The following is a 15,688-nucleotide window of genomic DNA, read 5'->3' as shown; positions in this document are numbered from 1 at the left end:
TATCTCAATTTTACCTATTGACTTGGGAGCTCAAGGCATTGACCAATGACAAGGGAATCCAGACCTTTTTAAGCTCTGCTAGAGAAGTGTATTTAAAGGCATTCTTGGCTTTTTTATGTTCACAGCATAAATCATAAGTAGTCAATTGACCAAAAGCAGCAATGGCTCTTTAGCCAGTTAAAGAAATGAAAACATTTGTAAAGCAAACCTTAAGGGAGAGGGAGAAAAAAGAACTTTAAAGAATCCACATCTATAAACCCTACTGATTTACAGAGCACCCATTCTATTGAAATAGCAGGTTTTCCAATAGTTACTTTTTTTAGTAGAAAACAGCAATGAATCTACCTATCATTTCAAAATTATAGTTTAAAAATTTGGATATACTTTTGAGGATCTTTTTTGCTTCTGGGGAATGTTAGGGGCATATCCTAAAAATAGTACAGGTTGAGAGAAATGAGCGAATAGCAAGTAATGGTTTGAGGATTATCTCATAAGTCTGTTAGACGGGAATTTGTAAAAATAGCTTCAAGGGTATTACATTTTGAAAAGCTTAGTGTATGATAAAAGTAGCCTTGCAAATAAGTGTCAAATGTTGCCTAGCTCTTGGAATTTTCTTAGAAAACTGACCTACTTCATGAAAGCACTGAGGTAGTAAAAATAAATGAAATTGGTGTTCTTTAACATTTGTCTAGTATAAATTGCCTCTTCTGAAACACAGAGGAGAGGATGCTGTTTACAAGAATGCTAACTATAATTAAAATCAGAGTAATGAAATCCTCTTTATATCCAAAACTTCTGGCTAAAGATTTCATTGAATAATTCTATGTCCATAGGTAGAGTGTTCAAGAAATTCAGTGAATAATTCAGTGGTAATTTTCAGCTAAACCAATGAGTTTAGTTTAGCAACAAAGCAATATAGATACCAAGTACCTGGACATCTCAGCTATCCAAAGGTCATAATATATAGGCAAAGTGTTCTTGCTATTTTCATGAGAAGTTAATATGGGAATGCAAAGTTTTCCCTCTATAGCATTTATTCTTTTCGCATTATATCCTTATTTTATTCTTTTAAATAATAGCTTTTTATTTTCAAAATATATGCAAAAATAGTTTTCAACATTCTCATGTAAAATTTTGTGTTCCATTTTTTTTCTCCTTCCATTCCCCTGACCCCTCCCTAAAACAGAAAGCAATCTAATATATGTTAAAGAGGTAAAATTATTTTATACATATTTCCACAATTATCATGTATAACACTTATACTTGACAGAGATTCATTTAGTTTTGAAATGAGCCAGGGAAGAACAAGAGGGGAATAAAAAAGGTAGAGAGCTTCACTAGACTGTGTCAGGTAGAAGACAGTTCTAAAAGATATGTCATTTGCTTTGAATTTTCTGAATGATTACTTCCACTCTCTTTGCATGTACATATTGTCATAGGTCTATGCTCATTTATGTCCAATGTCAAAACCATTTATTTGCAAAAGAAAAAAAAATAGCAGGTCCTCTTTTAAACTCTTCCTCAGTAAGAAAATTATTTTTTAAAAAGTCCCTTCTTAAACAGCAGCAAATTTTTGTTTGGCCATTTCTTTGTAATCCCACAGAAGTTGGATTTTACATAATTATGTTGCACTAATTTAAAACCAACATTAATGATGTGATATTTAACAAGGTAAAATTTTAGGTCTTTAAAGGATCTTTTTATGCAACCAGAAAAACTTAGAATTAACCAAATTTATTTTTTATTTTTAAATTTTATTTTTGTCTGTAAGAAGGTGTGATGTAATAATTGTTTCTTCTATTAATTAACTCTCTACATATCTACTACATGCATGTTAATGACATGATTTCTTTCACACTAGAAAGTAAGCTTCTTGAGGACAGGGATATATTGTCTTTGCCTTTCATTGCTTCCTTATCATGCTTAGAATAGGGGTTGGTATTTAATATGCACTTCAGTGCCTACTGATTGACTTATAAAACATTATTTAAAAAAAAATACATGCTTAAGCTCCAGCTTTATCTTTTCATGACTCACCTGAGAATTTTTATTCATATTGATGAAGTTTAGATATAGGGAACCAAAATGAAATTAGGGTTTCTGGTGGTCAGGAAGTTAAATGATAAGGTCTAGTGGCAGGTTCGGGGTTCAGGGAAACAAATGGAGAAGTTTGGCTCCCCTGCGCCCCCTTGGGATTTGGGCACAAGGGTAGCGAGTTTTGGGGACTCACTTCTAGTGGCACAGAGGTTCTCTGTAAAGGAATTTACAGACCTGAAAACCTAGACTGATAAAAGAGGTTTATTATAGGAATTGGAAGTAAGGTTAGAAATCCTGACAGAGAGGCATAAAATCTGATTAGGAAATAGGTGAGGATAAGGAGAGTATAACACTGGAAAAGAATATTATTCCAGGGGGCAGATCTATGGAAAATGGAGTTTTGCACTGAGAATGCAGTTCTCAGTGGCCAGAAGGTCCTGGCAGTAAGGAGGGTGGCCAAGGTCCATCTGCAAAGACCTTAGTTGATAGAAGCTCATTATATTGGTTGTCTTGATGGGGAAATCTGAGCAGATCATAACCAGTGGGGGCTAAGCAATCCAAGCAAGTCAGAATGGGGGCTAGGATAACCAGAGCAGATAAGAACCCACAGGGGCTGGGAGAGCCCAAGTTGGTTCGGATCCAGTGGAGGCTGGGACAAGCTTAGATCTCCTAATGGAATTCAAAGAGTTGCTTTTGACCAGGATTTTTGTATCAAAGGCCCTGGCAAGGCCTTTGGGGAGGATATGCCTGGGCCCCTCCTGGCTGAGAATCTGAAAGAAATCACCTATCAATCTGAAAGGAATGACAAATCAATAAGAAACACAGTCTCTTAAAGGGACCACAACCTGCTTCAATATAATTGTTTAGTTTTAAGTATAATTTTTCTAGAACTAGTATTTCAGAGATTGTATAGTAGATACTCTGTTGGATTGGCATTCAAAAAGCTCTGAATTCAAATTCTACCTTCCAAAACACATACTCTTTATGTGGCAAAGTTCAAATGCCTTAAATTGTCTCATCTAACTATACAATTGAAATAATCTTATCTTGAGTAGACTCTTATCTTGAGCATATTGGTGCTGTGATTCTCTCATGGGATAAAGTATATAATATATAGTGTTTCTCAAATCACTAGAATATGTACTTCCTGAAGATAGTCACTGCTTTTCATTCATCTTTAATGGTAGTTAGTGCAAAGAAAAGAATGCTTAGCCTGGAGTCAAGAAAAGGGGAATTCAAATTTGGCCTCAGGCACTTACTGTGCCCCTGAACAAGTTATTCAATTTATGCTTGCCTCAGTTTACTCACTGTAAAATGAAATAATAGTAGTGCCTACTCCCCAAGATTCTTGTGAGGAGTAAATATTTGTAAGTACTTACTATTGCACTAGCAATTTAGTAAGTGCTTAATAAATGTTTGTTTTCTTTTTTCCTTTCCTTCTTCCCTTTCTTTTCCTCCCTTCCTCCCTCTCTTTCTCTTTCCCTCTCTCCTTCCCTTTCTCCCTTTTTTCTTCCCTCTCTCCTTCCCTCCCTTCTTTCCTTCCTTCCTTCCTTCATTTCTTTTCTTTCTTTCCTCCTTCTTTCCATTCCTTCCTTTCTTCCTTCTTTCCCTTCTTTCTTTCCTTCCTTCCTTCCAAAATCAGTGTTCAGGACAGTACTTTTTTTTTTTTTTAATTTAATAGCCTTTTATTTACAGGATATATGCATGGGTAACTTTACAGCATTAACAATTGCCAAACCTCTTGTTCCAATTTTTCACCTCTTACCCCCCACCCCCTGCCCCAGATGGCAGGATGACCAGTAGATGTTAAGTACATTAAAATATAAATTAGATGCACAATAAATATACATGACCAAAACATTATTTTGCTGTACAAAAAGAATCAGACTCTGAAATATTGTACAATTAGCTTGTGAAGGAAATCAAAAATGCAGGTGGGCATAAATATAGGGATTGGGAATTCAATGTAATGGTTTTTAGTTATCTCCCAGAGTTCTTTCTCTGGGCATAGCTGGTTCAGTTCATTACTGCTCCATTGGAAATGATTTGGTTGATCTCGTTGCTGAGGATGGCCAGGTCCATCAGAACTGGTCATTATATAGAATTGTTGTTGAAGTACATAATGATCTCCTGGCCTGCTCATTTCACTCAGCATCAGTTCGTGTAAGTCTCTCCAGGCCTTTCTGAAATCATCCTGTTGGTCATTTCTTACAGAACAGTAATATTCGATAATATTCATCTACCACAATTTATTCAGCCATTCTCCAACTGATGGACATCCATTCAGTTTCCAGTTTCTAGCTACTACAAAAAGGGCTGCCACAAACATTCGTGCACATACAGGCAGGACAGTACTTTTTAAAGAGTAAATTTGTAAATTCTGATTGAGTGAATATTAAAGAATGAACTCATAGAAGATCATGGGGCAATAATGTAAATAAAGATCATTGAATTCACATCTCTCATTTAATAGAGAAGGAAATAGCCCTGAGAGAGACTATGTGAATACCTAAAGATATATTGATTTTAAATGGCAGAGTGCAGATTGGAATCTGTGCCCTTGGTCTGCAAATGTGACATTATTTTCCTAGATATGAGTTTTTTTGTTCCTTCCTTTTATTTTTTTTTCTTGTGAGGCAATAAAGTTTCAGTGATTTGCCCAAGATCATGTAGATTGTATCTGAGGCTGGATTTGAGTTCAGGTCAACTCCAGAGCTGGCACTCTACTGTATTATGTAGCTGCCCCTACTTTTCTTCTGTTTTTCCATCACCTCCATATTCATCACCCAAAACAATTGTTCTAAATTATAATGCAATTGATCATGGAAACTTTATTAATCTCTTTATTCCAATTGGCTATCACAATAGTCCAGAAAGGACTTGCTTACTTTGAACATTTTATGTAAAAGATTATGTTTATAGAAGATTATATGTGCACATATATATATATGTAATTATATATGAACTTGAAATTTTACAACTAAATTATATTGCTTAAAAGAAACTTCATGAAATCTGTGGATTACTAAGGCTTAGAAATTCGATTCTATTACCTATATTTATGTATTTCAATCATTTTTAAATACATCATATCTTTAATTTGTTACATGGTACAAATTGCCATCACATTGCTGAAGTTGGGAAGTCAATTGATTCAATATTTCTAAAACTTGCTGTTTAAAGCATAGGGAAATTCATTATGTTGGAGATGAAGCCGAAACTACTGAAAATGTATATTACTATTGCCTTCAGTAAAGTGCATTCTGACTTAGAAAATGTTTCTGTTATAACCACTTCATTGTGATTGATTATGAAACGGAGCAGATGATTAAAATGACTTCATTAGCTCAAACCAGTGAGAAGGTGTCCACTTTGAAGCAATCAAATTCAGCTGACTTTTATAGAATTAAATAGAAGATAGGTAACCATAAAGTTTGGGATTGCAGGTGGGTGGGCCGCAAAATTTTGACCATAACTTGATGACAAAGGGACCTGAATAAACCATTTATTTGCCACTGTGATTGCTAGCGATCCTAAAGTCATTTAAACATTGCAACTATGTATATGGACAATGTGAATCTTAAATGGAAAAAATGGGTGGAGGAGTACAATAAATTTTCCTATCCATGTGCTTAGAAACAATTTTTTTTCAATTTTACTATATTTTATTTTTTTCTTACCAAAGACACATATAACTCTTTTTAGCAATGCCTTACAATTTCCAAAGGATCAAAGTTTATATCTCTTACATGGAAATTCAAATGTTCACATCATCTGGCTCCAAGCAAATTTTCCATCTTCTTCTTCCATTTAAAACAAACATGAAGTATCCTCCCCGTGTACTCTATGCTCAGTTTAGGCCAGGCATTTTTTTTTTTTTTGTTCAGTAATTTCCAACTATACATGACCCCATTTGAGGATTTCTTGGTAAAGAAATTGGAGTGATCTGTCATTTACCTTTCCTGCTCACCTTACAGATTAGGAAACTGAGGAAAACTTGGTTAAGTGACTTTTTTAGAATAATATAGCTTAATGCTTGTCTGTGGCCAGATTTTAATTCAGAAAGAACTTCCTGGCTCTATGCCGAGCAGTCTGATCACTATATCATATAGCTATTCCTAACTATGCTATGTACTCCATAAACTCATCTTTCTTTCTTGTTTTACAGCAGCTTGTTCATAACCATGCTCTGTGCTTATAAAGAACTGCTTTCACTTGTGAAATTTTTGGAGGGAGTGGAGTGATCAGATCTTATTGGAGACATAAAAATTTCCTCTCTACTTTCATTATTTGGACTTTTTAAATGTACTGAATCAATTAATACCCATTAGTCCTTCTAATTCTTATTTGTAAATTTTGGTCCTGTTGCTACAAAGAATAATTATCTGAAGATTTAATTCACATCCTTAAATTCACAAATATAAAATGGATAGTTGAGGGGGGGGGCTCTATTTAACATTCTTTTAATGTAAAAAATGGATTGACCTAGTCATAATTAAGACAAATTTGTAAGGGGAGCCAAGATGGTGGAGAAGGCACACATGACTTTCTGAGCCTCTCTCATACTCTCACTACCAATTATTAAGTTCAGCCTCAAAAATAGTGCTTGACTGGTAAAATTCATGAAGATTGGAGGTGCAACAACTCACCAGCTGAAGATAATCTAGAAGATCACAAGAAAAGATTTATCCTGAGCCGGGAAACAGACCAGCACAGGCAGGGATAACCGGAAACAGGGGTGGTCTCTGTGATTGGAAGGTTTACAGAGAGCTCTCTGCCATAGGCTGACTGCTTTGCTTTGGTTATGGAGTAGTGGAGCAGAGAAATTAGAGCCTAGAGGAGAGGATGAAGGCATCTGAAGGATGCCAGAGGCTGACAGGATCTGGCTGTGCCCACCCAGGACTAAAAGTGACTCAGGGCAGACCATAACAAGGAATTCTGCAAGTAGGGGCTTTTGTGGGGGCAGTAACAAATCTGCACCTCAGGGGGGTGCAGCCCTGGGCAGCCTCTAATCTGTACAGTGGGCGGCTTGGCCTGAGGCAGTGGAATTTCCCCAGCTAGACTATGCTCTCAGGGCAGAGACACTTCTGCGTGCTGTGAGGGGTAGGGCAACTGCTAATACCCAAAGTGGGCTTTTGCATGGGGGGTGGGGCAGTGATATTTTCTCTGCTCAGCCTCTAGCCCCAAGGCAGTCATTCATCCTCACCGGGAGGCTCCTCACAGGGCTCCTGTAGCTCAGCCAGTAATACCCAGGCCTAGTCACTTCTGGTGTGAAGCTTTTCCCAGAGCACCCCTGCAGCTTGGCCGCTCTTTGCAGCCAGTTGGCAAGACAGCTACTGTCCATATACCTATCCCTGCTCTGCAGAGGAAGCTGGTAACCTCCTTGCCCTGAAGGCAGACCCTATAGGCTTTAAAAAAATGAGTAAAAAAATCAAAAGGATGATCAATAGTGTCTATGCAGAAAGAGAGCCGGTTTTCAACCCTGAGGAGACTAATAGCAGACAGTCTCCAGATAAAACCCCAAAGGAGATGTAACTTGGTCACCAACACAAAAGGCTGTCCTAGAAGAAACTATTAAAAAAATCTTAAAAGAGAGCTGGAAGAAAAATGAAGAAAGGAAAGAGAAGCTATGCAAGAGAGTAACAATTTCCTGAAATGTGAATTTGAAAAGATAACTCTCAGGAAGTGCAGGGAAACAGAATTTGTAAATTGGAAAAGGTAAAGAACTCTCAGGAAAGCAGGATTTATGAATTGGAAAAGATAAAGAACTTCCAAGAAAGAAGGATTTATGAATTGGAAAAAGAAAATAACTCAGTAAAAAAATGGCAAAATGGAAAAAAAAAATTCCATAGAGCAAATGAACAATATGATAAATCAACACAAGGTATATGCAAACATAATTTCAAATGGGAAAGGGCAGAAATCTCTTGGAGATATTAGGAAAGATCTAATTCAGGAATTGTCACCTGAACTGAGCTTTGAAGGAAGTTAGGGACTGAATTATGTTAATGAGGAAGAAAGATAAATCAGAGCTGATACCGCACTTAAAATGAGTTAGTAAATGAAAAGAATTATTTTGAGTCAAGTACATAGAAGAGGTAACTGGTGAATGTCCTGTCTCTCCCTTCCTTCCTTCCTCCCTCCCTCCCTCCCTCCCTCACTCCCTTCCTTCCTTCCTTTCTTCTTTCCTTCTTTCCTTCCTCCCTCCCTCCCTCTCTCTCTCCCTTCCTTCCTTTCTTCCTTCTTTCCTTCCTCCCTTCCTCTCTCCCTCTCTCCCTTCCTTCCTTCCTTCCTTCCTTCCTGCCTGCCTGCCTCCCTCCCTCCCTCTCTCTCTCCCTCTCTCCCTTCCTTCCTTTCTTCCTTCTTTCCTTCCTCCCTCCCTCTCCCTCCCTCTCTCCCTCCCTCCCTCCCTTCCTTCCTTCCTTCCTTCCTTCCTTCCTTCCTTCCTTCCTTCCTTCTTTCCTCCCTCCCTCCTTTCCTCCCTCCCTCCTTTCCTTCCTTTTTTCTATCTTTCCTTCCCTTTCATTCTTTAGTTGTCTCTCTTCTCTCTGCCTTATCTGTTTGTATCTTTTTCTATCTCATATTTTTATATTATTTTGCTTTTTAAAAGGGAATAAGTTAAATCAAAGAAAATGAATTTATAAGGGTGATCTACATATGTAAGTTGGGAAGGATTGATAAGATTGAAAGAATAGCTGTTAGTTAATAAAAATGACATGATAGGTGTAGATTCTTTGAAATACTTCATGATGATAAAGACATACTAGATGACATTATTTGACAGGGAAAGAAAAGAATGTAGAGTGCTCAACTGTAGGCTAATGTTTCTCTGTCTGCACCATTACAAATATTGAAACAAATCAATCATTATATAAATTAACAGTTACAGGATAAGGGATTACAAAAGCATTTATTGAGAGTTAAGAAATGCTGATAGAGATGCCTAGCTATTAAAAATATTCTCTAATAAAAGTTAAAGAAAAACTGAAGCACCTGAATTTACACCTGATCACAAAATGCTAGAGTAGCTGCCATTTTGCTTTAGGCATTTCTCCAGGGTACAGTAGGAAACTACCCCCAAATTTTTCAGATGTGGTGACCATTTCCAACTTCTGATGATTATTATGGGCACAAGTGATATAGCTGGAAGGAATATAAGAACTAATTTCAAGACCTATTATATTTTGGAAAAGATACCTAAAATAATAAAGTCAAAAGGGCATTTTGAAATAATGACTTAACAAACTATAGCTTTAAAGCTATAATTCTGTGACCCAGGAATTTTGGTGAAAATTGAAATATGAATCAAGAGAATGATACAGAAATCTTTGTCCACTGAATTATTTTGAAAGTCTTTCAATATACTTTTCTTTTCCATGGCATTTTTTTCTGTAGATATAGAATGGAAGACTTTCAGTACATAAAATCCAGAAATATAACTATATCACAGAATTTGGCTTGTGATCATGTCTTGTTCTAGGTAATTTTTTTACTGAAAGTACAAAGAGGTCTTCAATGTGAAAGTACCACAGCTAGGACTCTGGGGCCAACCGTGGATTAGTATTCATTTAAGGTTATTTAATAATAAATAGTTTAATTGACTTGTATAACCTTAGTTTAGTACTTCTACAAAGATTAATCGAATTATAATGGCACATGTCTTTCCTGATAAAGAAATGACCTACAATTATTCATTATTAGATATATAAGTGAAAATTTTAGTCCCATCAAAACTGATGCTTCAGCTTAATTAACTTTGATTTATGAACTTGCTAGGCAATGACTGCGTGAGTGGGCAGATATTTAGGCAGTTATGCTTCTCCATATTATCCTGAAATGGAAATAAGTGAAAGTTTTATTTCTCAAACATGTGGTATCCCTTCTAATTCTTGGCAAATGTTTTTTTTTCCTATAAGTCAAACAATGTTGGAACTCATTGTTAATGGAGGCACACCTCTATTAATTGGCCAATAATTGTAACTCTCACATCTAGAGTTCTTTAAAACTTCCAAAGCATTTTGCATTTACTATCAGACCTGATGTCTATAATCATTTTGTAGGGTGAGTAGTATTATCTATCCCATTTTACAACTCAGATTACTGAGAGGTTAAATGAGTGGTTCAATATCCAAAAGCTAATTAGGGGCAGATTCAAGATGAGGGAGAGGAGACAAGTCTTTTTCTGAACTCTTCCTGGCTTCTCTCAGATCAACACCAGTTCACAAATCTGAACTGGTTTTGGAGTGACAGAACCCACAAACATATGAAGTGTGACAAATTTCCAGGAGAAGATATTTTGAAAGAACTTCAGAAAAGGTCTGTCTCAATCAGGCATGGGGGGAGGCACCCAGTGCAGATGTAGAATTGAAAGCCATAGTGAAGAGGCTTCCGTAGCAAGGGGGATCTAGTGAGAGGCTCTAATTCAAAATACAGCACCATTGGCTATGCTGTCTGGGTCCAGAAACCTGTGTGTCAGATGACTAGCTATGACACTTCCAATACCAGTACTGAAGGTACATAGTAAGTTGCTGGACCCCAGCATAATGCTGGACTTTGCCACACCAACCTAGAACAGGAAGGAAGCCAGCAGCACTAGCCCCAGGGCAGCATGAAGCTGCTGTTGCTTGTAGTGGAAGCTAGGGACAATCTCCCCTTTTCCCTAAAAGCAGATCTTTAAAATAAATAAAAAAGCAAAAATATTTCTGATCATAGAAAGTGTTTATGGAGACTGGGAAAAACAGACCTCAAACCCCGAGAACACTAAAAGCAAACCATCTCTAGACAAAGCCTCAAAAGTTGATATAGGTTGGTCTTCATCTCTTAAGGATCTCTTGGAAGAATTCAACAAGGTTCTTAAAAAAGAGAAGATAAATGGGGAAAGAATATGAGAGCTTTGTAGGAGAGTTTGCAAAAAGAAACTCAGAAATTATTTGAAAAATAATTCTTAAAAATAGATTTGGCAAAATAGAAACAGAGAACAATAATAGAATTTTTAAATAAATAGAATTGGTGAAATGAAAAAAACTTAATGACCAAAACTCATTCCAAAGTTCAAATGATTAAATGCAAAAGGAGGTTAAAAAGCTAACCGAAGAAAATAATTCATTAAAAATTAAAATTGAAAAATGGAAGTAATGACTCAATGAGACATTGTGTCAAACAACCCCCCCCAAAATAAAAAAAATAGAAGAAAATGTTAAATATCTCTTCTGAAAAACAATTGATCTGAAAAATAAATCTGAGATAATCTAAGCATGAACCCACACACACACATCAAAAAAAGAAAAAAGAAAGAAAAAGAGCCTAAGGCTAAGGAACATATTTTAAGAACTCATAAAGGAAAACTGTCTTGATGTCCTAATACCAGAGGGTAAAATAGTCTTTGGAAGAATCCACCGAACACCTCCTTGAAGAGATCCCAAAATGAAAAGGGAAGGTAATATCAGAGCCAAATTTCAGAATTATCAGACCTAGGAGAAAATACTGCAAGCAACATAAAAGAAAAAAATTCAGATATTGAGGAGCCACAATCAGGATAACCCCAGAACTAGCAGCTTCTACTTTAATGGACTGAAGAGCCTGCAATGTGATAATCTTAAGGACATAGGAACTTAGACTGCAACCAAGAATCACCTATCTAGCAAAATTAAGCATTATATTTTAGTACAAATGAACACATTCAATAAAATAGGGGATTTTCATTTATTTTTGATGAAAAGAACAGATATGAACACAAATGTGATCTTCAATTATAGAACTAAAGAGAAATGTAAAAAGGTAAAAAAGGAAAGGAAAAAAAAACTATTTTTTCTTAAAGGTTAAAATATTTACATTCCTATATAGAAGGTGATATGTTTAAACTCTTGAAAACTCTATCTTTATTAGCAATATACTTCAAGGGTATGAGTATGATTTGACTTTATTATGATGATATAAGAAAAAAAAACTAGCAATGAAAAAGGAATTATACTGGAAGAAGAGAAAAGGGGAGGTAAAATAGGGTAAATTACGTCACATGAAGAGGCAAAAAAGATTTATTACAATTGAGGGAAAGAAGAGAGGGGAAGAAGAGGGGGAAATAAGGTGGTGGGAAATGCAGAGTTAATAATTTTAACAGTGAATGTGAATGAGATCAGTTCTCCCATAAAATAGAAGTGGATAGAAGATGTGGTTAAAAGCCAGAATCCTATAATATATTGTTTACAAGAAACACATTTAAAGCAAAGTGATACATACAGTGTAAAAGTAAAAGGCTGGAGCAGAATCTATTATGATTCAGCAGAAAATAAGAAAAGCAGTGCTAGCAATCCTAATCTCAGATCAAACAAAAGCAAAATTAGATCCAATCAAAAAAGATAAGGAAGGAAACTATATTGTTCTAAACGGTACCATAGATAATGAAATAATTTCAGTACTAAACATATGTGTCCCAAGTGGTATAACATTCAAGTTATGAGATTAAAACAGCTGCAAGAAAAAAAAATAACAGCAAAACTATATTAGTAGATGATGTCAACCTTGTTCTATCAGAACTAGATAAATCAAACCACAAAATAAATAAGACGTTGAAGAAAATAGAATTTTAGAAAACTTAGATATGATAGACCTATGGAGAAAATTTAATGAAGACATAATGAATATATTTTTTCTTGGCCGTATATACAACCTATATAAAAAATTGACCGTGTATTAGAGCATAATCAAATATGCAGAAAGGTAAAAATAGTAAATACATCTTTTCTAGATGATAATGCAATAAAATTACTTGTAATAAAGAGTAAGGGAAAAATAGACAAAAATTAATTGGAAACCAAATAATCTAATCCTAAATAAATGCGTGGTTGAAACAATAAATAATAGACACAATTGATAATTTCATCCAAGACAATGGCAATAATGAGACAACATTCCAAAATTTATGAGAAGTAGCCAAAACAGTTTTTAGAGAAAATTGTATGTCTCTGCATGTGTACCTGCATAAGATACAGGAAAAAATCAATGAAGTGGGCATGCAACTAAATAAAGTAGAAAACAAAAACAAATTAAAAACTTCCAGTTAAATGCTTAATTTGAAATTCTGAAAGTAAAAGGCAACATTAATAAAATTGAAAGTTAGAAAGCCATTGAATGAATAAACAAAACTAAGATTTCGTTTCATGAAAAAACTAACAAAGTAGATAAACTTTTAGTTAATTTGATTAGAAAAAAGAAAGAAAAAAATTCAGTTGCTAGTATCAAAAAAAAAAGGGTGAATTTTCCACAAATGAATAAGAAATTAGAGCAATAATTAGGAGCTATTTTGCCCAACTTCATGCCAATAAATTTGATAATCTAAGTGAAATAGAGGAATACTTACAAAAATATAGATTGTCCAGATTAATAGAGGAGAAAATAAATTACTTAAATAATCCAATTTTTGTAAAAAAAATAATTGAAAAAATATTAATGTATTCCCTAAGAAAAAAAAAAATCTCCAAGGCATGACAGATTTATAAGTAAATTCTACCAAACATTTAAAGAATTATTAATTCTAGGAGCAGCTAGGTGGCGCTCTGAAGTCAGGAGGGCCTAAGTTCAAATCTGGTCTCAGATACTTCATCCTTACTAGCTGTGTGACCCGAGGCAAGTAACTTGACCCCAATTGCCTCAGCAAAAATAAACAAACAAAAAGGAATTAATTCTAAAAATATTTAAATTATTTGGAAAAATAGGGAAAGAAGCAGTTCTGCCAAATTCATTTTATGATACAAATATAGTACTGATACCTAAACCAGGTAGGGTAAAGACAGATAAAGAAAATCATACACCAATTTTCATAATGGATACTGATGGAAAAAATTTAATTAAAATCTTAGCAAAGAATTTACTGAAAGTTATCACCAGGATGATATGACAGGAATAAGTAGGATTTATACCTAGAATGAAGGCCTGGTTGAGCATTCAGAATGTTATTAGCATAATTGACTATAAACTAATCAAAGTGACAGAAATCATATGATTATCTCAATAGATACAGAAAAATAATTGAAAAATATCCCACACCCATTCCTGTTAAAATCCTAAAGAGCATAGAACTAAAAGGATTTTCCTTAAAATGATCACTAATATCTATTTAAAACCTGTATCTTTTAAATATGCAAGCATCAAATATAATGGGGATAAACTAGAAATATTCCCAGTAAGATCAGGGGTGAAACAAGATTACTGATTATCCCCATTACTATTCAATATTGTATTAGAAATGTTAGTTTTTGATGCTGAGTGAAATGAGCAGGACCAAGAGATCATTATATGCTTCAACAACAATACTATATGATGACCAGTTCTGATGGACCTGGCCATCCTCAGCAACGAGATCAACCAAATCATTTCCAATGGAGCAGTAATGAACTGAACCAACTATGCCCAGAGAAAGAACTTTGGGAGATAACTAAAAACCATTACATTGAATTCCCAATCCCTATATTTATGCCCACCTGCATTTTTGATTTCCTTCACAAGCTAATTGTACAATATTTCAGAGTCTGATTCTTTTTATATAGCAAAATAATGTTTTGGTCATGTATACTTATTGTGTATCTAATTTATATTTTAATGTATTTAACATCTACTGGTCATCCTGCCATCTAGGGGAGGGGATGGGGGGTAAGAGGTGAAAAATTGGAACAAGAGGTTTGGCAATTGTTAATGCTGTAAAGTTATCCATCCATATAACCTGTAAATAAAAGGCTATTAAATAAAAAAAATAGAAATGTTAGTTTTAGTAATAACAGAAGAAAAAGAAACTAAAGGAATTAGAATAGGTAATAAAGAAAGCAGATTATCACTGTTGGCAGATGATCAGATTTTATATTTAGAGAATTCTACAGAATCAATTAAACAACCACTAGAAACAATTAACAACTTTATCTAAGTTGCAAGGTATAAAATAAATCCACATAAATCATCAGCATTTCTATATTTTAATCAACAAAGTTTAGCAGCAAGAGATGCAAAGGGAAATCCCACTTAAAAGAATTGTAGATAATATAAAATATTTGGGATCCTACCTGCCAAGGCAAAGTCAGGAACTTTATAAATACAATTGCACAATTGTATTAGCATATTCCACACAAATAAAGCATATCTAAACATTTGGGAGAATATCAAGTGCTCATGGGTAGGCCCAGCTAATATGATAAAAATGACCATTGTACCTAAATTATTCTACTTATTCAGTGCCATACCAATGATATTGTCAGGAAATTACTTTACAAAGCTAGAAAAAGTAATAACAAAATTCATCTGAAAGAGTAAAATGACAAGAATTTCAAGGGAATTAATGAAAAATGCAAGTGGGGATGGCCTAGTTTTACCAAACCTAAAAGTGTATTATAAAGCAGCAGTCACAGAAAGCTTTTGGTACCAGCTAAGAAATAGCATAGTTAGATTCACAAAACCCAATAGGCAGTGGCTATAATAATCTAGTGTTTGATAAAATCAAAGACTCCAGTTTCTGGGATAATATTGGAAAATAGTATGGCAGAAAAGAAGTATTGTCTAAAACTCTATACCAAGATAAGTTCATGATTTAGATAAAAAGAGTGATACAATATACAATTTAGAAGAACAAAAGATGGTCTACCTCTCATATCTGTGAAGAAAGGATGAA

Source organism: Sarcophilus harrisii, chromosome 3, assembly GCF_902635505.1.
Source record: "Sarcophilus harrisii chromosome 3, mSarHar1.11, whole genome shotgun sequence".
Classification (NCBI taxonomy): Eukaryota; Metazoa; Chordata; class Mammalia; order Dasyuromorphia; family Dasyuridae; genus Sarcophilus; species Sarcophilus harrisii.
This window is presented reverse-complemented; position numbering follows the sequence as displayed.